The following is a 27,541-nucleotide window of genomic DNA, read 5'->3' as shown; positions in this document are numbered from 1 at the left end:
TGACCCTTCAAAAATATGACTGGGTTTCTAAAGATACAAAGCTTAATGCAAATGGGTGAAGTGACCCTTTAACTAACTGTTTTTTTAAATGTTAAGCCTGATTTAAAAAATGAATCAAAGCAACTGAAAAAATAAATGGTTTTATTCGGCATTAGGAATAAAAAAAACATTGAAAACAACTATAGAATTATAGAATAGATTAAACTCAGGTGAACATCAACCTGTCACGGGGTGTGGTGCAGGGGTGCAGGAGTGCAGGACGAAGGAGCGGGAGGAAATCCAGTTTACCATCAAAATACGAATTTATTACAAACATACAGGCAGGAAGGCAGGGAAACAGGAGCACACATCGGGTAACATCAAACATCGACTGACAAAGACAGACTGAATCAGATGGAACTAAATAGACAGAGGAATCAAACTAAATGGAGTGCAAACAGGTGAAAATGATGACGAACAGACGAGGAACAGGTGGCTGATGAGGGGGTGAGATCAGGAGAGGAAACAAAAGGATCCGGGGAAGCGTGGTGCAGATGACGAGACAAACAGGTGAAGACGAAGACTATGACATCACTCCCCCCTCCCGATAGGCGTGACCTCACGCCGTAACATCAGCGGGGAGGGGGGGTGGGCGCCCTGGAGGCCGTGGAGGACGTGGTCAGGCGCAGGAGGCCCCCCAGGGCGGAGCAGGATGAGGGCGTGGCCAGGGCGGAGCAGGAAGCGGACGTGGCCAGGGCGGAGCAGGATGAGGGCGTGGCCAGGATGGAGCAGGATGAGGGCGTGGCCAGGGCGGAGCAGGATGAGGGCGTGGCCAGGGCGGAGCAGGATGAGGGCGTGGCCAGGATGGAGCAGGATGAGGGCGTGGCCAGGGCGGAGCAGGATGAGGGCGTGGCCAGGGCGGAGCAGGATGAGGGCGTGGCCAGGGCGGAGCTGGATGCGAGGACCCTTCGGGTGGCCACGGCGGAGAGAGCCCTTCAGGAGGCCGTGGCGGTGAGAGCCCTTCGGGAGGCCACGGCGGTGAGAGCCCTTCAGGCGGCCGTGGCGGTGAGAGCCCTTCGGGAGGCCACGGCGGTGAGAGCCCTTCGGGCGGCCACGGCGGTGAGAGCCCTTCGGGAGGCCACGGCGGTGAGAGCCCTTCGGGCGGCCACGGCGGTGAGAGCCCTTCGGGCGGCCACGGCGGTGAGAGCCCTTCAGGCGGCCGTGGCTGGGACACTGGGCCCCCCCCCAAAAAATATTTGGGTTGAGGCCCCGGGTGAAGGGCAGATGGGGAGTGGATGGTCTCGGGCTGGACGGTCTGGACGGTCTCGGGCTGGAGGGTCTGGACGGTCTCGGGCCGGACGGTCTGGACGGTCTCTGGCCGGACGGTCTGGCCGGTCTCTGGCTGGACGGTCTGGCCGGTCTCTGGCTGGACGGGCTGGACGGTCTCTGGCTGGACGGGCTGGACGGTCTCTGGCTGGACGGTCTGGACGGTCTCTGGCTGGACGGTCTGGACGGTCTCTGGCTGGACGGTCTGGACGGTCTCTGGAGGGCTGGACGGAACCAGCAGTGAAGAGCACACAGACTCTGGAGGGCTGGACGGAACCAGCAGTGAAGAGCATATAGTCTCTGGAGAGCTGGACGGAACCAGCAGTGAAGAGCATACAGTCTCTGGAGGGCTGGACGGAACCAGCAGTGAAGAGCATACAGTCCCTTGAGAGCTGGACGGAACCAGCAGTGAAGAGCACTCAGTCTCTGGAGAGCTGGACGGAGTCAGCAGTGAAGAGCATACAGTCTCTGGAGAGCTGGACGGAACCAGCAGTGAAGAGCATACAGTCTCTGGAGGGCTGGTCGGAACCAGCAGCGAAGAGCATACAGTCTCTGGTGAGCTGGACGGAACCAGCGGTGAAGAGCATTCAATCTCTGGAGAGCTGGACGGAACCAGCAGCGAAGAGCATACAGTCTCTGGTGAGCTGGACGGAACCAGCGGTGAAGAGCATTCAGTCTCTGGAGAGCTGGACGGAACCAGCAGTGAAGAGCATTCAGTCTCTGGAGAGCTGGACGGGACCAGCGGTGAAGAGCATTCAGTCTCTGGAGAGCTGGACGGGACCAGCAGTGAAGAGCATTCAGACCCGGGAGAGCTGGACGGGACCAGCAGTGAAGGGCATTCAATCTCGGAAGACCTGGACGGAACCAGTAGGGAAGAGCATTCAGACTCTGGAGAGCTGGACGGGACCAGCAATGAAGGGCATTCAGTCTCTGAAGAACTGGACGGAACCAGCAGTGAGGGGAGTTCCGACTTGGGAGGGCTGACGGTGAGCGCGGGCTCGGCTGGGCTGACGGTGCGCGCAGACTCGGCAGGGCTGACGGTGCGCGCAGGCTCGGCAGGGCTGACGGTGAGCGCGGGCTCGGCAGGGCTGACGGTGAGCGCGGACTCGGCTGGGCTGACGGTGACCAGAGAAGATGAGGGTTCAGGGTTTGGAGTGGTGCTGGTGACTTCTTCCACGTAGAATGGGGATTCACAGCACACCAGCACCCACTCCACACAGGCGAGGAAATCATCTGCTGGACCGCTCCCTGGGAGGCGTGCCCGGGTCCGCTCGCTGAGGCTGGAGATGTAGAAAACACACAGCGAGCGGTCCGAATAGTGAGTGTGGAACGCCAACTCCAGAAAGTCCCTGGTATGGGACTCCAGGGAGCGGTCTTCCTGGTCCAAACAGAGGAGGCTTACCGCTGGAAGGTCCATAATTCTCAGTGATTGTGGTCAGTCGATCTGTCACGGGGTGTCAAAATACGAATTTATTACAAACATACAGGCAGGAAGGCAGGGAAACAGGAGCACACATCGGGTAACATCAAACATCGACTGACAAAGACAGACTGAATCAGATGGAACTAAATAGACAGAGGAATCAAACTAAATGGAGTGCAAACAGGTGAAAATGATGACGAACAGACGAGGAACAGGTGGCTGATGAGGGGGTGAGATCAGGAGAGGAAACAAAAGGATCCGGGGAAGCGTGGTGCAGATGACGAGACAAACAGGTGAAGACGAAGACTATGACACAACCGACTCTTCTGAACGGCCCAATGGAGGACGAAGACTCAGCGACTAAAGAGACCAATGTGTTTCTGAGCTTTAAAGATAAACCAGCTTTACTGTACTCTAATAACGGTATCTTCACTGTGAAACATCACCGTTCTGACCAGACAATGTGAAGCTCTCAACAAATCTGAACCAGCGCTTACTAACATCTGCTCAATTTTACACCGACTCCATTATATAAAGGTAATAATAATAATAATTAAAGCTGCAAGCAGCATTTATCGGTGTTCAGGTCTTTAAGGCATTTAAGCACAAAATCATCAAAAGACATTAAGTTGTATGTAGCAGGCATGATTTATCATGATATACTACATTTCAGCTTGATATTACATAATTAACCATGTTCCAATATGATTTATCATAATTTAACATGTTAAAATATGATTTACTACAGTTTAGTTAACACACTCATTTTCAACTTCAGGATAATAGTCATTTTTTACTAAATGTGGTTGTAAATGTTAAAAGATTGAATTGATAAAGTTATACTATGAATTATAGTTGAGTATTGTGAAAAAAAAATAATTTAAACAGCAGTGGGCAGTACAACACCACTCATTGACCACCTATAATCCGATCCTCACGGAACTTTGTGGAGGAACTTTGGTTGCTGTAGCGCCACCTATCCACCTATGCACCTATGCAACTCGTAATCTGATAGCTTTGAGATATACAAATCCGAGATATACATCTTGTCCGTCTTGAGCCAGGGATTACAGTGGTGTAAAAACATTGAAGCTAAGTCAAACGGTCTTGGAGTTATGAGCAATTTAGTACTTTTGGTTGCTGTAGCGCCACCTATGGGCCAATCGGGCTCATACTCTGATAGCTTCTCCACAATTTGAGGCCCTACCATCTGACAAAGTTTCAGAGCTCCAGCCATTACGGTTTGGGCTGCACGATGCGTTTTAGGGGATTTTTTTTCCATCTTTAGGACCTTTGCGTAGCTTCTCCTGATCGGAAAGATGTCGCACACTAAAATAGCACAGCACACCTCATTACAGATGAAAAGGTATTTAAATAAAATTGATACTTAAGGTTTAGATCCGTGTTTACTTTCAAACGAACTGCTGACTTGTAAAAATTTGACGTTCGCTGAGATTTACTACCTCGTCCACAATCCCTATCCATTCACCGGAAGGCATTTAAAAGCACTGAAGCCTACCGCTACTTCACCTCAGGATGGGTTAATGATCCCGGAATCTATCATCTGGAGATGAAGAAAATGTTCTTGATAACAGGAAGGGTAAGTGGCACTCTTTTATTTGCTGGACATAAAAGTATTGTTGAAATAAATTGACCGTTCGCAAAAACCCGCCCCCCGCCATGTCCGATAAGCTCATTTATTTTTAGCACTCACAATATTTCAAAACATCTTTACTGAAAATGCATATGTACATTACAATTTAGAGTGTCAAAGTTATGAATTTCAGAAATGTAGACAAATCACTGTCTATTAATTTAAGGCAAACATTGAGCACAGCACATTCAGCCATATGTATAAGGTTACTGATGTCAATATAGATAGCTGTCTAGAATGACGTTATACGTGTTCCAATTGTAAAAAATGTTTTATCAAGCTAATCTGTAATTTGCTAATTTTACTTTTATTTACATTTTCAGGTGAAGCATTCACAAAGCCTCAGTTTAACACCAACATACCACTGGATAACAGTACAGGAAGATGGGACAGTTCTCAGATATTTTGAAGAATGTCATCAACCAAACAGTAAACTGGAACCATTGACTTCCATAGTAGGAAAAAAAATTACCATGGAAATCAATGGTTCCAGTTTGGTTACTGACATTCTTCAAAATATCTTCCTTTGTGTTCTCCTGTAGAAAGAAATGCATGCAGGTTTGAAACAACTTGAGGGTGAGAATGATGACAGAATTTTCATTTTAAAGTGAACTATTCCTTTAATGAAGTTCATATCTTCATTAAGTGTTAGTTTTCAATCAGTAGTTTAAAATGCCTTTTTCAATAACATTCGGTTAAGTTACTATTTGTGAGCCGGGCACAGGGTTTCTGGTAGGAATAAATATTTGCACAGTAGAAATGCAGTTTGAATCTACAACCTAATTACCCATGTGGTTTATAATGTATATGGGATTTTTTATGAATGATTTGATTATTACAAATGATTAACAATAAACAGAATGAGAACAGAATTTTACTGTCACCTTTTTTTATTGCAAATATAAAACAGACTTGTATCAAAACAAACATCAGTTCATATAGTTATGTGTTACACTGGGAACACAATGTTACGTAGTCTTTATTCTGAGGGCACAACAGATGGGCAAATGTTACACAAAGGGAGTCAGCCCAGGTTCCCCCTTTAGGAATCCCGACAAGAAGGTGAAGACGACCATCATCTTGGAATAGGATGGAAGTCCAGTTAAGTCCTGGACCATCTCATCATTGTCTTTGAACACCTCCTGCTGGAAAGATAACTTGCTTACCCTGTCCCTAAGTTGATAGACCTCTGCCCTCAGTCTGGTACACTCTTCTGTCAGTTTCTTCACAGTTTCTCGACAGGCTTCATCGGAGCATGCTACACTGCTCTCAGTATGGATAGGGTCTTTACAGTAGCTGTGTTCCCCACTCTGCCCGCTCTCAGGAAAGCTGTCACTGTGGTCCATCTCATTGCCAGTATATTTACCATGGGGTAACATTGACACATCACTGGTACAACTTCTCTTCCTCTTGACAGCTTGTGTTTGCTCAAATTTCTTGTAGCAATTGGTTTTTCTTTGTCGTTGCTCAGGTGACAGGTAGGCAAACAGATTTGGCACATAATCGGGGTTCAGAGGATTATCACTTTTCTTGCCTGCAGTGGTATAATGAGACACCAATTAACATTACCAACTCAGAATTAGTGATTACACTTTTATGATAACTGCATGCTATTAACAATTAGTTAAGCATGAGTAAACAGTTAATACATAATTTTTTAAGCATTAATAGACAATAAATAGTTTATAAATACAGCTATAAATGCTTTTTACTAGATTTTATGAACAAACTAAGTATTACTGTTTGTCTCAATATAAGATGTATGAATGTGAATTTAAATACTTTTAAGTAATCTTAGACAACTCCATTGAAAACTCTTAAATAACTGGTTTATAAATAATGCAATATTTCATTTAGAAATGATAAATTGGTCATTAATAAAGTAATCAAGAATAAAGCATTTATAGCTGTATTTATAAATTGCTTTTTTATAACTATTAATGACTATTAATGCTTTATATGTGATGGAATATCTATTTACTAAAGCCTTAGTAAAGTTTTACCGAATTAGTTAGTCTAAAAGTGGATAAATTAACGTTAACATAACGTTGATACACAGATGACGATCAAGTTATTTTGTTAGAAAATGTAAGCCAGTTACACATTACCTAATTGAATTTATCTGCAAAGGCTGATTGGTAAGCAACAGGTGCTAATGTTACAACAGTTCACATTAGCTTACATTCCTTACCTGAAATAAAGTGCTCACTGCAGAGTGTTCTGTAGGTGTCCAGTTATCCCTCTTGATAGCAGAAATCCATTTCTTACAACGTTCAGGGTTTTTGGGAATGTTATTAAATTTTAGTTTATCATTTCTTTGTGATTTGCTGTTGTCACAGCTTACAGCACTGCAGATAGACGGCACGTTAGCAATCGCGATTCGGTCCTACAAATGGCGGCCGCGCCACTGTGTGACGTCACATGAAATCCATGAATAGGTTTTCAGCACTTCGTGCCTGAACACCTAATAATGAGAGACCTTTTTGACGATTGTAGCGCCACCTATGATCCGATCCTCACGAAACTTTGCATGCTTCCTAACCATGTTAGGACACATATGCTCGTCGATTTTTGTGAAGTTGTGACTTTTTGGGGGGATTTAGGGGTTTTTGACTGAATTTTTCCACAGACCACTATCTAAATGACCCTGTTACAGCCAACCAAATGCAAAATTTCAACTTTTTTTCGATAATTATTGATCTAGAGAGTCCAGAGAATAGGCCTAGACTGGTTTGGTCCCGATCGGGCAAAAATCCAGGGACTAGTTCGCAAAAGTGGGTTTTGGACAAAAACCGAAATAACATTTTTTTTTGCTCCAAATGGAAATCCGAGATATACATCTTGTCCGTCTTGAGCCAGGGATTACAGTGGTGTAAAAACATTGAAGCTAAGTCAAACAGTCTTGGAGTTATGAGCAATTTAGTACTTTTGGTTGCTGTAGCGCCACCTATGGGCCAATCGGGCTCATACTCTGATAGCTTCTCCACAATTTGAGGCCCTACCATCTGACAAAGTTTCAGAGCTCCAGCCGTTACGGTTTGGGCTGCACGATGCGTTTTAGGGGATTTTTTCTTTCTTTCTAGCAAATACAATAGGTTTTCAGCCCTTCGTGCCTGAACACCTAATAATGAGAGACCTTTTTGACGATTGTAGCGCCACCTATGATCCGATCCTCACGAAACTTTGCATGCTTCCTAACCATGTTAGGACACATATGCTCGTCGATTTTTGTGAAGTTGTGACTTTTTGGGGGGATTTAGGGGCTTTTGACTGAATTTTGCCACAGACCACTATCTAAATGACCCTGTTACAGCCAACCAAATGCAAAATTTCAACTTTTTTTCGATAATTATTGATCTAGAGAGAGTCCAGAGAATAGGCCTAGAATGGTTTGGTCCCGATCGGGCAAAAATCCAGGGACTAGTTCGCAAAAGTGGGTTTTGGACAAAAACCGAAATAACAATTTTTCAGAGCTCCAGCCCTTACGGTTTGGGCTGCACGATGCGTTTTAGGGGATTTTTTTTTTCTTTCTAGCAAATACAATAGGTTTTCAGCACTTCGTGCCTGAACACCTAATAATTCATTACATTTATATAGCGGTTTTCTCGGCACTCAAAGCGCTTCACAGAGAGAGGGAGAATCTCCTCAACCACCATCAGTGTGCAGCTCCACCTGGATGTTGCGACGGCTGCCATAGTGCGCCAGAACGCCCACCACACACCAGCTTACTGGTGGAGAGGAGACAGTGATGAAGCCAATTGGTATAGATGGGGATGATTAGGAGGCCATGATGGCGGAGGCCAATGGGCAAATTTGGCCAGGATGCCGGGGTTTAGGGGTGTCCCCGACTAAGGATTTACACATTCGAATCAGAATTTTCGAATCTTTCTATAGTCGACTGATAGTCGAATCATCTGTGTGTGTGTGTGTGTGTGTGTGTGTGTGTGTGTACTTGTCTACCTATCTAAGAGGGGACTTTGGTGTCGTTACACACTCACCAACAGGGGACCGCCGAGGGAAGTGGGGACATTTTTCAAGTCCCCTGTTAGCTATGCCTTAAAACATGTTAAAATCAACTAAAAAACGCTCTGGTGAATTTTTTTAACTTTTGACCAAGTGGGGACTAACACACGTGTGTGTGTTTAAGCCCATACTCAGCAGCGCTCCTGTAGGCTGGAGCAGGAACTGCAGTGGCCCATTAACACACGTCGTTCACACTTCTCTATTGTCTGAATGGCTGGCTGTCCCAAAGCCTCTGAGACTGTAGAGCTGCTTAGTTAAGGTACTTTCAGTAAATTTAATAACCCCACACTAGTAATCATTAGTTAAGCAATAGTAAATGCTTAACTAATGAAAATACAATTATTAAAACACATTATAGATATGCTTTTAAAACAATATTAAAGAATTTATAGCTTTATAGCTGTCTTTATAAATTGCTGATTATTGGTTTAAAAGCATATCTATAATGTGTTTTAATCATTTTAATTCCATGCTTTATTAATGAACAATTTATGATTTCTAAATGAAGTATAGCATTATAAACCATAATAATAAACCAATATAAAGTTATTTAGGAGTTGTCAGTGGTTTATAAGATCACTTAGAAAGTGAGTAAATGATTAATAAACTATTTCAATGTGCATTCATGCATCTTATTATTCAGACATATAGTAATAGTTACTTAGTGTGTTAATACATTTTTAACATGTATTTCTACTGTAATCCAAGGTTAATTCAGGTAGTTATCAACCATTTAGTAGTGGTCAGTTTACTATTTTGTGAGCTCATCTAAAGTGAGGACCTGTTATGCCTTGTAATGCATTTATAAAAGAGATTTCAAAGGCTCAGTTAAATATTTGTATGTTCTTTTATGTTCAAAGTGTTGTGTTTGTTTCCTTTTTCTGTTTAGAAGAGAACTGAGCCTTTAAATCTAATTTATGAATGCTTTACAAGATATAACTATTCCTCACTTTAGATGAGCTGCCAAAAAAAGTTAACTGACCACTACTAAATGCTTAACTTCTTGCATTTACTACATTTAAATACACTTAAGTGATCTCATGAATCACTGACAACTCCTAAATAACTGGTTTGTAAATAATGTTATTCTTCATTAGGAAATTATAAATTGATCATTAATAAAGTATGAAAATACAATGATTAAACACAATATTATGCTTCTAAATAAAGAATAAATCATTTACACAAGAATAGAGCATTTATAGCTGTATTTATAAACTTCTTATTAATGTCTATTAATGCTTTATAAATTACAGATAAACTATTTACTAATGATTAACTAATGATTAATAGCATGCAGTTATTATGAAGTGCCCAGCGGCAACAGTTCGAAAGCAGAGGCGAGAAGACGCCTCTTATCATTCATAATATTATTTTTTTCTTATTTAACGCTCTCTCTTCATAGATACTGTCTATGCTTGGTTATAGCAGTCCCTAACAATTTACTTGCCATTGTTACTTTTCTTAATAATTTTGTCTGTACCTCAGTAGCAATTCCATACTAACAAATAATACAGAATATCATAACACTTTTGATGAAATTCCTATAAAACATCAGAAGCTTTATGTTGTGGACAATACAGGAAAGTTATTGCTTTAAAAAATTAATTCTCTGTTGTGGCTTTATACTTACAGTATATGATTGGTCCACATATCGCATTTAAGCTTATTGCCTACTGATAAGTTGTATTTGACAAATATACAAATAGTTGTATTTGACTATATTTTACATTTTACAAGCAGTTTTGACTGATATGTGTGCACTGTAAAACAATTATTGTTGGTTTAACTTAAAAAATGAAGTTACCTGGTTGCCTTGAAACTTTACGTTCATTGAAATTGAAAAATTGACTTAATACAATGAAGGAGATTGATTTTATAATCAGAAACTCAAAATATTATGTCATCTGAACCACATACATTATCTAAGTTGATTTGACAGAAGAAACAACGTTATGATAACAAATCATGATTTTTTTTTTTTACAGTGTATATTACTTTAGTTTGAAAATTACTTCAATTATCTTTTTAACAGTTAACTGGTTTCAATCTTATTTATGGAACAGAAAGTTTTTGTTCAGGATAGGTCATTTCTTCTGTTCTGTCGCTCACCTCCACAGGGATCGATCTCGGCGCCCTCCCTTTACTCGTTCTACATGCTACCATTGGGTTCTATATTTTAATAAGACATGGTGTTGCCTTCCATTCTTATGCTGAAGACACCACAATATATATACACCTATTGAGAGAAATGATCCGTCTGCTTCCATTTCTCTTTTATTATGCTAAGATGAGGTTACATCTTTGCTTGCAAAAAAATTGTGTCTTTAAATGAACACAAAACTGAGGTGATAGTTTTCCCCACTGATAATTTTAAGACCACCAGCATCGCTTTGAGGAGCTTCTCTGCATTCAGATCTATGCGGGATTAGGTGTGCTTTTAGATGGGCCTTCAAAACGTGATAAATATCTTCCGTAACTGCATCTAGTTTATCAACTCAATAAAATCAAGCAGAAATATCTCTTTAAGGTATAATTGCAGGTCTCCACACAAGCTAAACTGTACATGATCTAGACTCTAGATAAATAAAATGCAATGGCAGCAGTAAGTCTGGGGAATGCTTATAATTCTCCTTTTGGTTTCAATTATGAACATGTTTCAATTCTTTTTAACAAGGCATATATTTCATAATACAATTATAAAAAGATATAACATTATTTGATATTAGCATATTAGCAGCAGTATATAACAGTATATTAGCAGCAATTACACATTGTTCCCTTTACCATCAAACTGGAGAGCCTCTTTTCTGTAATGAAAGACCAATCTTATGGGTTGTGGTCCCTCATATTGGCCAATATCAGTAAAAAAAAACAACAACCTTGTTTCCCTTAGGGCTTAAATTACCCAGATTTGTTTATTTTTTATCATTACATTTTTATCCTGACTGACATCAGGTGATGCTTGTAACCCAATCATAATCTGTTAACCCACAACATTAGAATGTTATATTCCCATTAAATTAAATTAAATTAGAATGTATTTATTTCTAAATACTTATCACTTTTTTAAGCTCTTCACTTCAGCTTCACTGCAGTACATTTCACATTCAAAACGCATTAAAACTACCAAAACACATCATTCATATATATAATAAACCAGACCGTTCTCATCCTTTAACGTCATAGAACGCTATATGCAAAAACGGCATTTATCATTAATAACGGCTTTATCATTAATATAACACGCGAACCCAAGTCGTCATAAATCCTTTAGCGTAAATATGATACGCAGACCCTACCCCACACCTAAACTTAGCTCTCACAGCACGTGTTATATTAATGATAACAGGTGCCATGTGCGTAGTATAGCGCCGTTTTTGCATATAGCGTTCTATATGACGTTAAAGGATGAGAATGCGTTGAATAAACACACACACACAACAGGCAGCAATATGCACTATTTTTTGCTGTTCAGAATTCGTTGGTTCATGTTTATATGGAAGACTTAGACTTGTTTTCGTGTTTAGTTAATTCTTAATTTTTAAGTGAGTGAAGAGTTTTGAGAAGTTGTTCAATGTTCTATTATGTTCAGAGTTTTAGCAGTGTTGTGTCAAAGTGAAATATGTAGTTTGGAAGATGTAGTCACTGAATGCATTAATACAACTCTAAAAAGAAAAACAACAACAAAAAAGCAACCTGTAATAGCAGCTGCAAATGGGGCCTTATTTATCACTCAGAAAGAATTAGTGTTAAACACATTTACACAAACTCTAGACACAGAAGGATCATATGTTCCCCACATCACACCAGGATATTTCACTCAAAATTGTGAAATATTTCACTCATTAAGTGTTTGATTTACTCATTCAACTGATGTTCAAAACAACTGTGTAGTTACAGTGCTGCAAAAAAATGCAGACATGTTTCTTTATAAAATAGCAGACACAATACCACTGATATTGAAAAAAAAAGATCTAAATCAACTTCTAGGTTTGGGTGAAGTGAGAGGGTCACAGAGACAGAACTAAAAACCTAATTTGTCAAATAAACTCTAAAAATAAAAGATATTCAAGACTGTGGTATAAATAATTGGATGATCTGACCATAACTCATACTATCCTTGATTTTCTAACTTAGGACATTTCCTTTGTGTGTGATTACACCGCCCTCCCCCACACTAATTTACATTTCAATGCAGGATGGCTTGGTCTAGTGTCTAGGTGTCAAGGTGTCTAGGTGAAGTGGCCTGAGTGCTAACAAATACAGCTACCAATGTTCAAGAATCTGTGCAACTTCTCAAATAAACTACAATAAACTAGAGAAAACGTTGGGATTTACCCTTCCAAATTTATTTTGTAACATATTCTTTTGTAAAAATGTATTTAATAAATAAATAAAAACAAGAAGTAAACTACTGTTAACTGCAGTTTGTTACATTATCCATGTTTACAATACTGTAATCCCTGGTACTGTCGATGAACAGAAATCAAAAGATCAAGGGACAAATTATCAGTATATTTTCTAGAATCTCGGAGTGAAATGGGCTTATGTGACAAACTGTGGATCATTTAATTTTGCTTTGGAATTTTTTTATTCAATGGCGTCTTTCAATTTACATGAATGTATTTCACACTTAACACAAACACCAACAGAACTTTATGTTCTATAAAGACCAAATTGCACATCTTTACATTCTCCAATCAAAACTGATGTTCAAAACCTAACACAACATGAATAAGACCAAAATTTGCAATATTTATACAGTAATACCATTTTGAAATATAATCTGAATTAAAAACAAAACAAAAAAAAACAATTATATTTAACTAAACACCTCCACAAGTGTTTGTGTTAGTCTCAGTTTAATCACCAATTTAATCTATACAAAAGGGGAAAATTAGGAATAATTTTGTGCAGTATTGTAAACATGGATAATGTAACAAACTGCAGTTAACAGTAGATAGTCTAATTCTTGTATTTATTTATTTTTTAAATACATTTTTACAAAAGAAAACATTACAAAATAAATTTGGAAGGGTAAATCCCAGCATTTTCTCTAGTTTATTGTAGTTTATTTGAGAAGTTGCACAGATACTTGAACATTGGTAGCTGTATTTGTAAGCGCTCAGGCCACTTCACCTAGACACCTTCCAGCCATACTGCATTGATATGTTAATTAGTGTGGGGGAGGGCGATGTAATCACACACAAAGGAAATGTCCTAAGTTAGAAAATCAAGGATAGTATGAGTTATGGTCAGATCATCCAATTATTTATACCACAGTCTTGAATATCTTTTATTTTTAGAGTTTATTTGACAAATTAGGTTTTTAGTTCTGTCTCTGTGACCCTCTCACTTCACCCAAACCTAGAAGTTGATTTAGATCTTTTTTTTTCAATATCAGTGGTATTGTGTCTGCTATTTTATAAAGAAACATGTCTGCATTTTTTTGCAGCACTGTAACTACACAGTTGTTTTGAACATCAGTTGAATGAGTAAATCAAACACTTAATGAGTGAAATATTTCACAATTTTGAGTGAAATGTCCTGGTGTGATGTGGGGAACATATGATCCTTCTGTGTCTAGAGTTTGTGTAAATGTGTTTAACACTAATTCTTTCTGAGTGATAAATAAGGCCCCATTTGCAGCTGCTATTACAGGTTGCTTTTTTGTTGTTGTTTTTCTTTTTAGAGTTGTATTAATGCATTCAGTGACTACATCTTTCAAACTACATATTTCACTTCGACACAACACTGCTAAAACTCTGAACATAATACAACATTGAACAACTTCTCAAAACTCTTCACTCAGTGATCACACGATCAGTCTTGGCTAAACTAAGATCTTTCGATTTACATGAATTGATTTCTGGCAAACAAAACTTGATTTACTGTACAGGCACATGCTTACATATTATTTCCAAGACTGTTATTTAAGTTCAAAACTTATCAACACAAAAATGAATAAGATATTTCTACCGTATTTCACACTGAAACATATTCTGAATCTAAAAAAAAAAACTGAAAAATTAAGAAGTAACTAAACACATACACAAGTCTTAGTCTTTCATGTAAACATGAACCATGTAAAATGCTTGACATTCTGTCCCCCTCACTTTTGAAATGATTGCTACGCCCCTGATTCCAAATCCCCCCACACTCATTTACATTTCAATGCAGGATGGCTGGAAGGTGTTTTAGGTAAACTGGTCTGAGCGCTTACAAATACAGCTACCAATGTTCAAGTATCTGTGCAACTTCTCAAATAAAAACTAGATGCAGTTGATAAACTAGATGCAGTTACGGAAGATATTTATCACTTTTTGAAGGCCCATCTAAAAGCACACCTAATCCCGCATAGATCTGAATGCAGAGAGGCTCCTCAAAGCGATGCTGGTGGTCTTAAAATTATCAGTGGGGAAAACTATCACCTCAGTTTTGTGTTCATTTAAAGACACAATTTTTTTGCAAGCCAAGATGTAACCTCATCTTAGCATAATAAAAGAGAAATGGAAGCAGACGGATCATTTCTCTCAATAGGTGTATATATATTGTGGTGTCTTCAGCATAAGAATGGAAGGAAACACCATGTCTTATTAAAATATAGAACCCAATGGTAGCATGTAGAACGAGTAAAGGGAGGGCGCCGAGATCGATCCCTGTGGAGGTGAGCGACAGAACAGAAGAAATGACCTATCCTGAACAAAAACTTTCTGTTCCATAAATAAGATTGAAACCAGTTAACAGTTAAAAAGATAATTGAAGTAATTTTCAAACTAAAGCAGTGTTCATTTTGACAACAAATTTTGATTTAGTTTTAGTCTTTTGACTAAAATGCCATTTAGTTTGTCATATTTTAGTCATCTGAATTGTTTTAGTCTAGTTTTAGTCAACGAAATTCAATATGATTTTAGCAGCCTGGTCTCATTGTTAATACGTAGGTATTTTAATTTTTTTGCAAAGATAGAAAACATACTTTTTTGTACGTTTGGATAGATGCTGAAATGTATAATATATACGTATTTGCAACATTTAAAAGTAACATTATTATGTTTTTACAGCTACAAAACGTTAAGTATTTACGTATATTCTATGTCATAAAGATATCTGTATATATCCCTTTTTACCATTTTATGTAAGATCCCATAACCCTAATCCCAAACCTAAACATAACTACACTGTATACGATTTCTGTTGTTTTCACAGGATTATACAGTTTTTGTCAACAGTTTCTTACTGTATAATCTATGTACAGTAAGTTACAGTAGAATTTAGTTGTTTTCACAGTATTATTTTGTTTTTTCAACAATTATGTACTGTGCACACAGTTGACAGTATGTTACTGTAGAATTTCAATGCATTCTGGGAAATTATCAGTTACTGTTAATCTAAATACAGCAGTGCAAACTGACCGCGAAAAACTCGACACACAGTTCCACGGGTAAAATTGCTAGACCTCTAATGTTATTATTCTTACATTAAAAAAAAAAGAAATGTAGCACTGGGCCAGTGACCATTAACAGCCTTAATTCAGTGTGCATGAGAGCGCATTTGAATTTTGAAAGAGTTTGTCGTGTCAGTGGTGCCGCTGTCTTTTCTGCCGACCAGGAACTTCTTCATCTGGTAAGTAATAATTATTATGGATTCTTGCTATAACTTTAAAGTTATATAGAATAGCTGACCACAATTTCTGTATTCAATTTAATCTATTCTAGACATTTTACTATAAGATGTACAATTTGACACTCTTCAATGTAACCTAGGGACATGTTACTGTCAATTTAAATACATAAGTACGAAATGACTGCGAAAAATAACCACAACAAGCTGCCATTTTATGAAGAACTCTTCAGTTCCCTTATTCCCTCTGTGAGAGCGCGCAGGCCATGCATCGCGCCGCTGTCGTCTGCAATGTTTTCGCCATAGCCTACATATGATATATCTGGTTAGTAATTTTATATTTTATGCAAACCATATCAGTTACTTACATTAACGGATTAAGGTTAGAACTGGCCGCGGCATGAACTATATGAAGTTACTTGATTAAATGTGATTTTATTAACATGTATATCATATATAGCCTCTTATAAGGTCAAAATGGTCTAATCAGTTTTGTTATTTACCACGTTATGTCGGTGGAAACGCCTGCACGTTCATTATTTTATAACTTTATAGGGTTGGGAATTGAAAATCGATAAATGTATCCTTAAATCTGATATCCAAGGTTAGGATTCGGATTAGCCTGTTGTTATAAAATTAAAGTTTCGATTCCTCTTATTGATTTTTTCACGCTTATTTTTGTGTAAATCCTGACCTGGCAATCTGCTATTTAAGTTAACGTTAATGTTTACCTCAGTGACAGTCTCTACCGCAGCGCCCAAAAAGTGCAGTTTTGTCCAAATACAAAGCTATGTGTGACATTTACAGTATTGTCTGATATCGTAATTGTTTTTATAACTATGTGTAAACTGACATGTAACGTTACTTATTTGAAGGGAAAGACGCCCTGTCAAGCTTCTTTTGTCATACGATGTAACTTAGTATCACACAAGCAAGATTGACGTTTTCACGTGACCGTAAATGAATTGATTTTAAACAGTCCAACAAACAAGACAGTATTAAGTGAACTACACTTTAGACATCATTTTGTCTGTTTTTGCTGTTTAGCTAAAAAAAAAACAACAACAACAAAAACGCTTTTACTGTAAAAACGTCTCGTCTGTTCTCCTTTTCCACAGGTGTGAGCTGTGCATATTAAGAAGACCCCATCCATCTTGACGACCGATGAATTGTAAATCTAATCTAATTTAATTATTCTATTTATCCAACTACTACTACTATACCTTGGCCAAATACTGACCCACTGAGAACATTTTAAACAGATTATTTGCTATCTGTGAATTTTGAACAGATAATTGCCTATCTGCAAGTTGTTAAGAATTGTTCTGGTTCAGTTGCATAAAAGCTTGGATAGAGAACTTCCTATTGCAAATGTTAGAACATTAAGTCTGCATATAAATGATTATTAATACCGTAATGCAAGTTTTTCATGGCACATGTGCATGATGATATTGTTTTGTGTTTAGATTTTTTTAAAGGACACTGGATAACACACTCTAAAAAATGCTGGGTTGTTTTAACCCAACTTTGGGCCAAATATGGACAAACCCAGCCGTTGGGTTAAATTTTTACATTGCATTTTTAAGCCAACATTTGGTTTTGTCCATATTCTACCCAAAAATTGGGTTAAAACAACCCAGCATTTTTTTTTGAGTGCAACTTGTCATTTTGTAATACTCATCTGTATTGGTGGTTTACTCGTCAAAGCTAGTTTATACATTTCTCCCAGCCCTGCAAATCTGGTCCTCTAGTTATAAAGGAGCCCAAAACCCTTTAAAATCAGCAACAGACCAGTCTGACCAGTTAGACAGTCTATCTCAAACCAATAGACTATCTAGTTTAAGCCCCCCCCCCCTTTCTAATAGATTGATCAGATAGCGCCCCTTTAATCTTTTCTATTTTACCTGTTCATAATCATTTTTGCATGAATTGAAACGCATGATTGTTCATGATTTTCATGCATGATTTAAATTGTATTATATTACATTATTATTATTCATGTATTTAATTTTATTCATGTATTTAAATGTATATATGTAAATGTAATTTGAAAATACACAATAAACCTTGAGCAGTTAAAGCTTCATTTGTTCTTTTTTCTATTTCCTATAGTGCTACTGTGCAAACATGTAGAATATGTAGAAAATCCATAGAAATATTATTTTAACTGTTAAATAATACTCTATTTCTACGGATTTTCTACATATTCTACAGGTTACACAGTAGCACCAAATAAATACAATAACATTTCATAACTGTATAATACTATACAGTATTATTAAAAATTAACAGTGTAATACTGTACTTTAATATGGTAAGAAATTACAGTAAAATAATTTTATTTGATTTTACAGTATGCTTAACAGTACTGTAGTTAGTGTTAAAGTAATTTTATTGTTGAATGAAATACAGCAAGTACTGGATAATTGTTGCCAGTAAGTTACTGTTAATTTGACAAGACATTTTTTTACAGTGTATTTTATACAGAATATAAAAAAAGGATAAAACATAATGGACAGATGTGTTGGGAAATGGCAGTTGTATTAACAATATGGCATTAAAATATATTTTGAGCCACCAATCCTACTCCTACCCCTAAACCTACCCCTAACAATTCGTTAAAACTACGTAAACTAACGTTACAATTATGAAGAAAAACGTGACTAACAGACAAGTATAATCACAATAATATATTTATTGCGAAAATGTCAAAACCGCTACCAAAAGCCGTTCACATGAAGATGCTTTGCAGTCGCAGTCCTCTCTGGCAACATTGTAATAGTTTTGTATGAAGTACAGAGCAGAATTTAAATTAATAATCAATGAAAATGTTCATCCGGCTTCAGTTCGCAGCTTCGCACTATTTCAAAAGAACTAAACCAACCGTCACAGAGTCCTTCATGTCTCAATCTGTGATGAGGCAGGGAAGAGCCAATGACCATTTGATATCTCTGCCGTAAAACACGACGTATCGCTTCTCAAGGGCGCGATTTTTGAATTTGAATTCATCACCAGCGCGGGATTTGACGTGTACGGTTGCTGCTGAGAATGGAGGCGAAGATCACGACTGGATAAAAGGTTGAATTAGGATTTTTTTTCTTGTAAACAACGTAGGCTATGGATTCTAAAGATTTGGATTACATCAAACTAATAAAATTGATGTCTTTTGTGAATTTATGTTTTGTTTTATAGGAGAAAACACTTTCTGTGCCTCACGACAAATAAACTATATTACAAAATGGTTAAACGAGTAAAGTTAAAGAATGTATTTTTAAGGTTTTATAGTGTATTGTTTAACACCATGCAGGCGAAACGAGCAAAATGTTAATATTTATGAGTATTATATCAATAAATGAGACTGAAAACGTAATGAATAAGACAGTTGAATGCAATAGAGTCAAAACATAATGCTACGATTTTAATTTGCATAAATTGTGATATGTACAAATGTGTACATCGGTGGATTTGTTCAAATGTAAATAAATTACGTTTTTGTGCTGTCAATAACGTAAATATTTTACATTTTAGTTCTGTAAATACGTCAGTATTATACGTTTCTGCGCATATAAAACGTAATTATATGTACGTATGATAGAACTACACTTTACGTACAAATGCATACGTATTCTCATGAGATCACATTGGATTTTAGTCGACTAAAATATAATGGGTTTAGTTAAATTGTAATGCGTTAATTTAGAATTTAGAATAGAATAAAATGTACAAACCCATACACTCCCGAAGAAAACATCTATTAACCTATTAATATAAATGATTTAAAAGTCTGAACATGCAATACAGATACGGATTTAACTACTGTGATTTAAAAAATATTTCTTAAAATTAAATAAAAACCACTTTTCCTAAAGTACAACACAGCCTTTTCAATGGATGATATACAGTATGCATTCTTTATAACCATGCATACATCCTTCTTTATTCTTTCAAGCAGAAATATTCTTTGTGTAAATTAAATATAATTAATCCTTATTATACTAAAGCTATTAACAAACTGTGATTGCTTTTCTCTTTTTCTTTGGTTGCTTGATCAATATTAAGGACACAGACCACATTATGTTTGTTGCCACTTTCACTTTAAGACGTCGGATTATTTCCAATGACATACGGATCCAATTGCACTGATGCACATCCGATACACTCACAACTGTTTAAGACATAACCGACATAATTTACATGAATACTGTCCAAAGCGGACATTTAAAGCACTCAATAACCTTGCCCCTTCATATTTATTGGACCTTCTTAATATCTATATTCAATCTCGGACTTTAAGATCGTCTTCCTCGCTCACTCTTGTTCTCCCTAGAACCCGCACTACTTCTATGGGGTCCCGGGCTTTTAGTTTTGCAGCTCCTTATTTATGGAACCTGCTGCCACAGGATGTGCGAAACAGTGAAAGTATTCATGTTTTTAAATCTTGCCTTAAGACCCATCTTTTCCGGCAGGCTTTTATGTTTTATGTCATTTATATATATATATATATATATGTGTGTGTGTGTTAGGGCTGGGCAAAAAAAATTCATTTTTCGATTAATCGGTTTTTAAAATGTGGCCGATTCAAAATCGATTCTCAACGGCCTCGAATCGATTTTTTCCATATAAAGGGCTCGCGGACGCGGTGCGGCGTCTTCTCGTCTCACTGCACTAGGCAAGCACTAAGCTAGGGCTGAAACGATTCCTCGAGTTACTCGAGTTACTCGATTACAAAAATTCCTTGAGGCAAAAAATCTGCCTCGAAGCCTCGTTAAATGACGCAGTTCCTATGGCGCATGCAGGGATCTGATTGTTTCACACGGACCGTTATTCAGGAAGCACACCACAGCGCATGATACATATGACTTCATAAATTGCAGAGAATGTCTAAAGTTTGGGATCATTATATGTTTATAAAGGGAGAGAACAAGATGCAATGTGTCTGCAAAGTATACCTGGCAGGGCTGCCAACTCTCACGCATTCAGCGTGAGACTCGCGCAATTCGATTTTTCAGGCTGCGTGTATATCCCTTCGGTCAAATGCCTGAAAGATGAGTTCGTCTATAGATCTACCTGTTGAGCCACTCGTGATCGACTAGTTTTACCGCCGCATATTAATTCGCAAGTTAAAATATCCTGTAATCTAGTGCGAGCGCGCATGCGAGATGTTGAGCTCCTAACCGCGGCTCGCGCACGACGGCAGAGAGGTAAGCGAGCGCGTGCACCCATGTCTCTCTCACGCGCCAGTCAGACCAATTGCGGCAATTCATCATATGCTTAAACTTTTATGTAGCCACGCAACAAAAATTTCAGCATACATTCACCGGGACGTGATGGAGGAACAAATATTGTGAGACACACAGACACACACACTCTGATGTTTGTCTTGAGATTACAGTTGAAAAAGTCTGATTCTTATTTATAATTGTTTTATTTCCATTTATTTATTTTTTATAAATTGTACACATTTGTGTACCTGTTTGGGTTGATATTTTATATTAATATATTTTTGTTTCCAGGTGGGTAATTTGCAGAAGGTGCAATCCTTTTTTTGTAATGTTGTATTAAGAAGACAAAACTAAGGCCAAATGGGCTTTACTATTTAAGTTTGTATTCAAAGTTTTACATGTTATGGGCTACATGTAACAGGTTTTACAGTAAATTGTTTTAACTGTATTGTTATATAATTGTTGGCACTGGCACTTATAAACACGGGTAAAAATTGCAATAATTAGTTGTGGAGCCAAATGTTGCAGTTGGAATAAATACCTCTATTTTTTTTTAAATAAATAAAAGCCAAACACCTTATCATTTTCGTAATACATTATTTGTTTTGGTTGCTTAAAAACACACATAAACAAATTATCCGATTACTCGATTAATCGATCGATTAAGTGCTAGATTAATCGATTACAAAAAGAATTGATAGCTGCAGCCCTACACTAAGCGCTGCAGCTGTCGATACACACTCGCGTTTAGGAGTCGGGACACGACGAAATATTCACTTGCACAATCGGGCCAGCATTGCATCGTAACCTATGATGGTAACTAACGTTTATAATTTTCACGTCTTTTTAAGTTTTAGTTTAAACATTCAAGCAATATTAAACCATCCCGTGCTTGCGCACTCTCAGAGATGTCTTTCACTGCGTGCACATACAGTAAAGCCAATCCGCCTCAAACAGCTCGCCTGAAACAAACGTTTTATCCCTGGATTATATCGCTTTAACAGTTAAAAACACGCGACATTATGTCAAAACTCTGGTATTGGTGAGTAACCTCGTAAAGACAGTCTAATGTCTTAAATAAGCATTAAACGCGTGTGACAGACAGACAGTACAAATGAGACAGGGATCCGTTCTTAAAGTGAACGCAGCCATATGTGTCATTAATTCTGTTGAATTAAAACAACAGAATATAGCATTAATTCTAAGCAATCAGAATTAATAGCCTTTGTATTTAATTCAGTCTGGACTAAAAAGACTATCCAGTGTTATTTTACATTGGATTACTTTATTCAGTTTCTGTAGTATTTCTGACATACCAAAAAAAACTCTTTATTCTATTCTATTTATTTGCTACTTTTTTCAGTTTAATTCGAAGATTGAAATCAAGCTTCCATGTGTTACTTAAACTCTTAACAAAAAAAAAAAAAAAAAAAAAAACATTTAGGTAAGATCGACGTAAAAAAAATGTCTAAATATTTATATTTTTATTTATCTATATCTATCTCAAACATAAAATAACATGATCCTGTTTGATCAAGCTGTGTGACTGTTCTGACTTTTTTTGCATATTGCATCAAAATCCTGTCTATTCTTTGTATGCATTTAGTGTATCTAGAATAAAAAGAGTTTTATATACAGGTTTGTGGCTCTTAAAAAACTTTTGCTGGTAATTTACTCACCCCCATGTCATCCAAGATGTTCATGTTTTTCTTTTCTCAGTCGAAAAGAAATTAAGGTTTTTGATGAAAACATTCCAGGATTTTTCTCCATATAATGGACTTACATGGGAACCAGACGGTCCAAGGTCCAAAAGACGGTTAATAACAGTTTCAGATGCAGCTTCAAATGTCTTTAAACGACACCAGACGATGAATAAGGGTCTTATCATGCAAAACGATCGGTTATTTCAAAACTTATTCCAAAAATGTAACTTTTCTAAGGACAAATGCTAGCCTAGCTCTATTCTGTCAGGCGCGTTTGTAACGTCACGTATTACGTAATTACGTTCAAAAGGTCACGGGCGACGTAGCCGGAAGTACAGAATCAAAATCGTCCGACATCGTTGTTTTACCTTTTAATTACTTTTTTGTAAACAGCGTTTGAGTTAGTTTGCACGTTCAACCTATGCGTTCAACTTGTAAACACTGACTCTGTACTTACGGCTACGTCGCCCGTGACCTTTTGAACGTAATCCTGCTGCCGCCACAGAGTGCCATTTAGTTTTATATAAAGTTTAAATTATTTTATTGTCTCAAATCGTTGATAATGTATACTGACTTTGCCCTATGCTGCAATAAATTTAGTTTTGCATTCATTTACATAAATCAGCTGCTTGAATGACAATTGCTGATGTAATTGGGTTTTCATGTGAGATTCTCAATTCATTCAGTTAACTGATGCTCTGAGGTAGTTTTCAGACTGCAGACTCAGCAACGATTGTATTTAATTGTACAGTACAATTATAACATAGAACAAACATCTTCATTTCATGTCATTAAACATAACAATATTGCTGGCCATACACTGATGAGAAAGTGTGAGTCCGGTGTGCGATACTTGGAGTTGTCCTAGACGTGGCGCAGCGCTGCGCTTCTCATTCGGTGTGCGACCCTCTTTACGGATGTGTATTTCACTGCCACTTCAATTCACTGTTCACACACACACACACACAAAGTCCCCACTTGGTTGGATAGATATCATTCAGAAAGTTCCCTCTTGGCTAGTGTGCAGCGACACTTCTGTGTTAATACATGTATATGTTAGTAATATAGACGTGTGTGTGCAATGGCACATAACTATGGCAAGTAAATTGTTAGGGACTGCATAACAAAGCATAGAAAGTATATGAAGAGAGAGCGTTAAATAAGAAAAATAGTATATATATATACATAATGTATATAATAGATATATAATTTAACTGTAATGAAGACATATTTCACTGCCAGTTCACACACACAAAGTCCCCACTTGGTTGGATAGATATCGTTCAGAATGTCCCCTCTTCGCCAGTGTGGAGCGACACTGCTGTTAGTAATATATAAATATATAGTTTTAGATCGGTAAGATTGTTTATGTTTTTAAAAGAAGTCTCTTCTGCTCACCAAGGCTGCAATTATTTGATAAAAAAAACCCAGTAATATTGTGAAATATTATTACAATTTAAAACAGTGTTTTTCTATATATATATATATATATATATATATATATATATATATATAATGTATATAATATATATATATAATGTAAGCGTAATTAAGAAAGCTTTCACTGCCAGTTCACACACACACACACAAAGTCCCCACTTGGTTGGATAGATATCATTCAGAATGTCCCCTCTTTGCCAGTGTACAGCGACACTGCTGTTAGTAGTATAGAAATATATAGTTTTAGATCGGTAAGATTGTTTATGTTTTTAAAAGAAGTCTCTTCTGCTCACGAAGGCTGCAATTATTTGATTAAAAAAACAGTAATATTGTGAAATATTATTACAATTTAAAACAGTGTTTTTCTATGTGAATATATTATATATATATATATATATATATATATATATATATATATATATATATATATATATATATATGAAGAGTTCAGATGCAAAAGCCTCTAAATGCCATTTGAAATTTTCTTCTAGAATGATCATTTTTTTCAAGCTTGTATATTTAAATTCAGTACTTTCACTTAAATTACAATGAAGGTTACCTATTAATTGTCATTTAAGTGAAATTACTGAACTTGAATATATAAGTTTGATACAAAAATGATCATTTTTGAAGAATATTTCGAACGGCACTTAGAGGCTTTTGCATCTGAACTCTTCATATATATATACATATATATATATATATATATATATAATGTATATAATAGATATATAATGTAAGCGGAATTAAGAAAGATTTCACTGCCAGTTCACACACACACACAAAGTCCCCACTTGGTTGGATAGATATCATTCAGAATGTCCCCTCTTTGCCAGTGTACAGCGACACTGCTGTTAGTAGTATAGAAATATATAGTTTTAGATCGGTAAGATTGTTTATGTTTTTTAAGAAGTCTCTTCTGCTCACCAAGGCTGCAATTATTTTTTTTTAAAAAACACAGTAATATTGTGAAATATTATTACAATTTAAAACAGCGTTTTTCTATGTGAATATATTATATACTATATATATTTCTATATCTATATATATATCTATATATATCTATATATATATATATATATATATAATAGATATATAATGTAAGCGGAATTAAGAAAGATTTCACTGCCAGTTCACACACACACACAAAGTCCCCACTTGGTTGGATAGATATCATTCAGAATGTCCCCTCTTTGCCAGTGTACAGCGACACTGCTGTTAGTAGTATAGAAATATATAGTTTTAGATCGGTAAGATTGTTTATGTTTTTAAAAGAAGTCTCTTCTGCTCACCAAGGCTGCAATTATTTGATAAAAAAAAACAGAAATATTGTGAAATATTATTACAATTTAAAACAGTGTTTTTCTATGTGAATATATATATATATATATATATATATATAATGTATATAATAGATATATAATGTAAGCGTAATTAAGAAAGATTTCACTGCCAGTTCACACACACACACAAAGTCCCCACTTGGTTGGATAGATATCGTTCAGAATGTCCCCTCTTCGCCAGTGTACAGCGACACTGCTGTTAGTAGTATAGAAATATATAGTTTTAGATCGGTAAGATTGTTTATGTTTTTTAAGAAGTCTCTTCTGCTCACCAAGGCTGCAATTATTTGATAAAAAAACCAGTAATATTGTGAAATATTATTACAATTTAAAACAGCGTTTTTCTATGTGAATATATTATATATATATATATATATATATATATATATATATATATATATATATATATATGAAGAGTTCAGATGCAAAAGCCTCTAAGTGCCATTTGAAATTTTCTTCTAGAATGATCATTTTTTTCAAGCTTGTATATTTAAATTCAGTACTTTCACTTAAATAACAATGAGGATTACCTATTAATTGTAATTTAAGTGAAATTACTGAACTTGAATATATAAGCTTGATAAAAAATGATCATTTTTGAAGAATATTTCCAACGGCACTTAGAGGCTTTTGCATCTGAACTCTTCATATATATATATATATAATGTATATAATAGATATATAATGTATATAATAGATATATAATGTAAGCGTAATTAAGAAAGATTTCACTGCCAGTTCACACACACACAAAGTCCCCGCTTGGTTGGATAGATATCATTCAGAATGTCCCCTCTTTGCCAGTGTACAGCGACACTGCTGTTAGTAGTATAGAAATATATAGTTTTAGATCGGTAAGATTGTTTATGTTTTTTAAGAAATCTCTTCTGCTCACCAAGGCTGCAATTATTATTTTTTTTAAAAACACAGTAATATTGTGAAATATTATTACAATTTAAAACAGCGTTTTTCTATGTGAATATATTATATACAGTATATATATATATATATATATATATATATAAATATATATATAAATATATATATATATCTATATATATATAATGTATATAATAGATATATAATGTAAGCGTAATGAAGAAAGATTTCACTGCCAGTTCACACACACACACACACAAAGTCCCCACTTGGTTGGATAGATATCATTCAGAATGTCCCCTCTTCGCCAGTGTACAGCGACACTGCTGTGTAGCAATATAGACATGTATATGTTTGAGCATTATATAATGACACACCCACACACACACACATATATGTGTATAAGTATGTATAAGTTACAATATGAAGACAAGATTTCACTGCCAGTTCACTTCACTGTTCACACAGACACACAGTTCAATTGCAGGCTATATGAGTCCCCTGTTGGTAAGGTAGACATCGGCCAGAGTTTCAGGTCCCCACTTGGCATGTTTTTTTAAAAATAAAAAAATGCATATTTAAAGTTATATTATGAAAAAAGACCTTAAAAGAGAATTTTGTACGTCATTTTTGTTTCTTCAAAATGACCAGAAACACTAGTCCCCTCTTGGCCAGTGTAGAGTGATAGTCCCCTTTTAGTAATATAGACGTGTATGTGTGTGTGTGTGTGTGTGAATGTGTCGGGAGGGGCACGAGGTAGTCAGCAGGAGGGTAAAACTATTTTTATTTTATTTTACACACTGCACACAGCAACCACTTTTAATAAAGCGACCAAAACTGCCTGGCAACTAACAATGGCTTTCTTATTTACGTTTAATAAAAGGTAATGTGGTGGATAAACATTCGTAAAACGTTCTCTCATAACA

General features: G+C 36.7%; 1 protein-coding gene and 1 long non-coding RNA gene across 4 annotated transcripts in view; one reads left to right on the top strand and one right to left on the bottom strand.

The window, feature by feature from the left end:
• The window catches only part of LOC148997164 (NACHT, LRR and PYD domains-containing protein 3-like), a 77,147-nt gene that overhangs the window by 35,598 nt on the left and 14,008 nt on the right, over positions 1 to 27,541 (bottom strand). The window lies entirely within an intron of this gene.
• LOC148997165 (uncharacterized) lies at positions 4,010 to 4,854 on the top strand. Its single transcript, XR_016168897.1, has 3 exons — positions 4,010 to 4,094; positions 4,224 to 4,328; positions 4,706 to 4,854. It is a non-coding gene; the product is annotated as an uncharacterized LOC148997165 (long non-coding RNA).

Source organism: Pimephales promelas, chromosome 2, assembly GCF_988280905.1.
Source record: "Pimephales promelas chromosome 2, fPimPro1.hap1.1, whole genome shotgun sequence".
Lineage (NCBI taxonomy): Eukaryota > Metazoa > Chordata > Actinopteri > Cypriniformes > Leuciscidae > Pimephales > Pimephales promelas.
The sequence above is the reverse complement of the archived record's forward strand: the minus strand, read 5'-3'. Positions and strand labels throughout refer to the sequence as shown.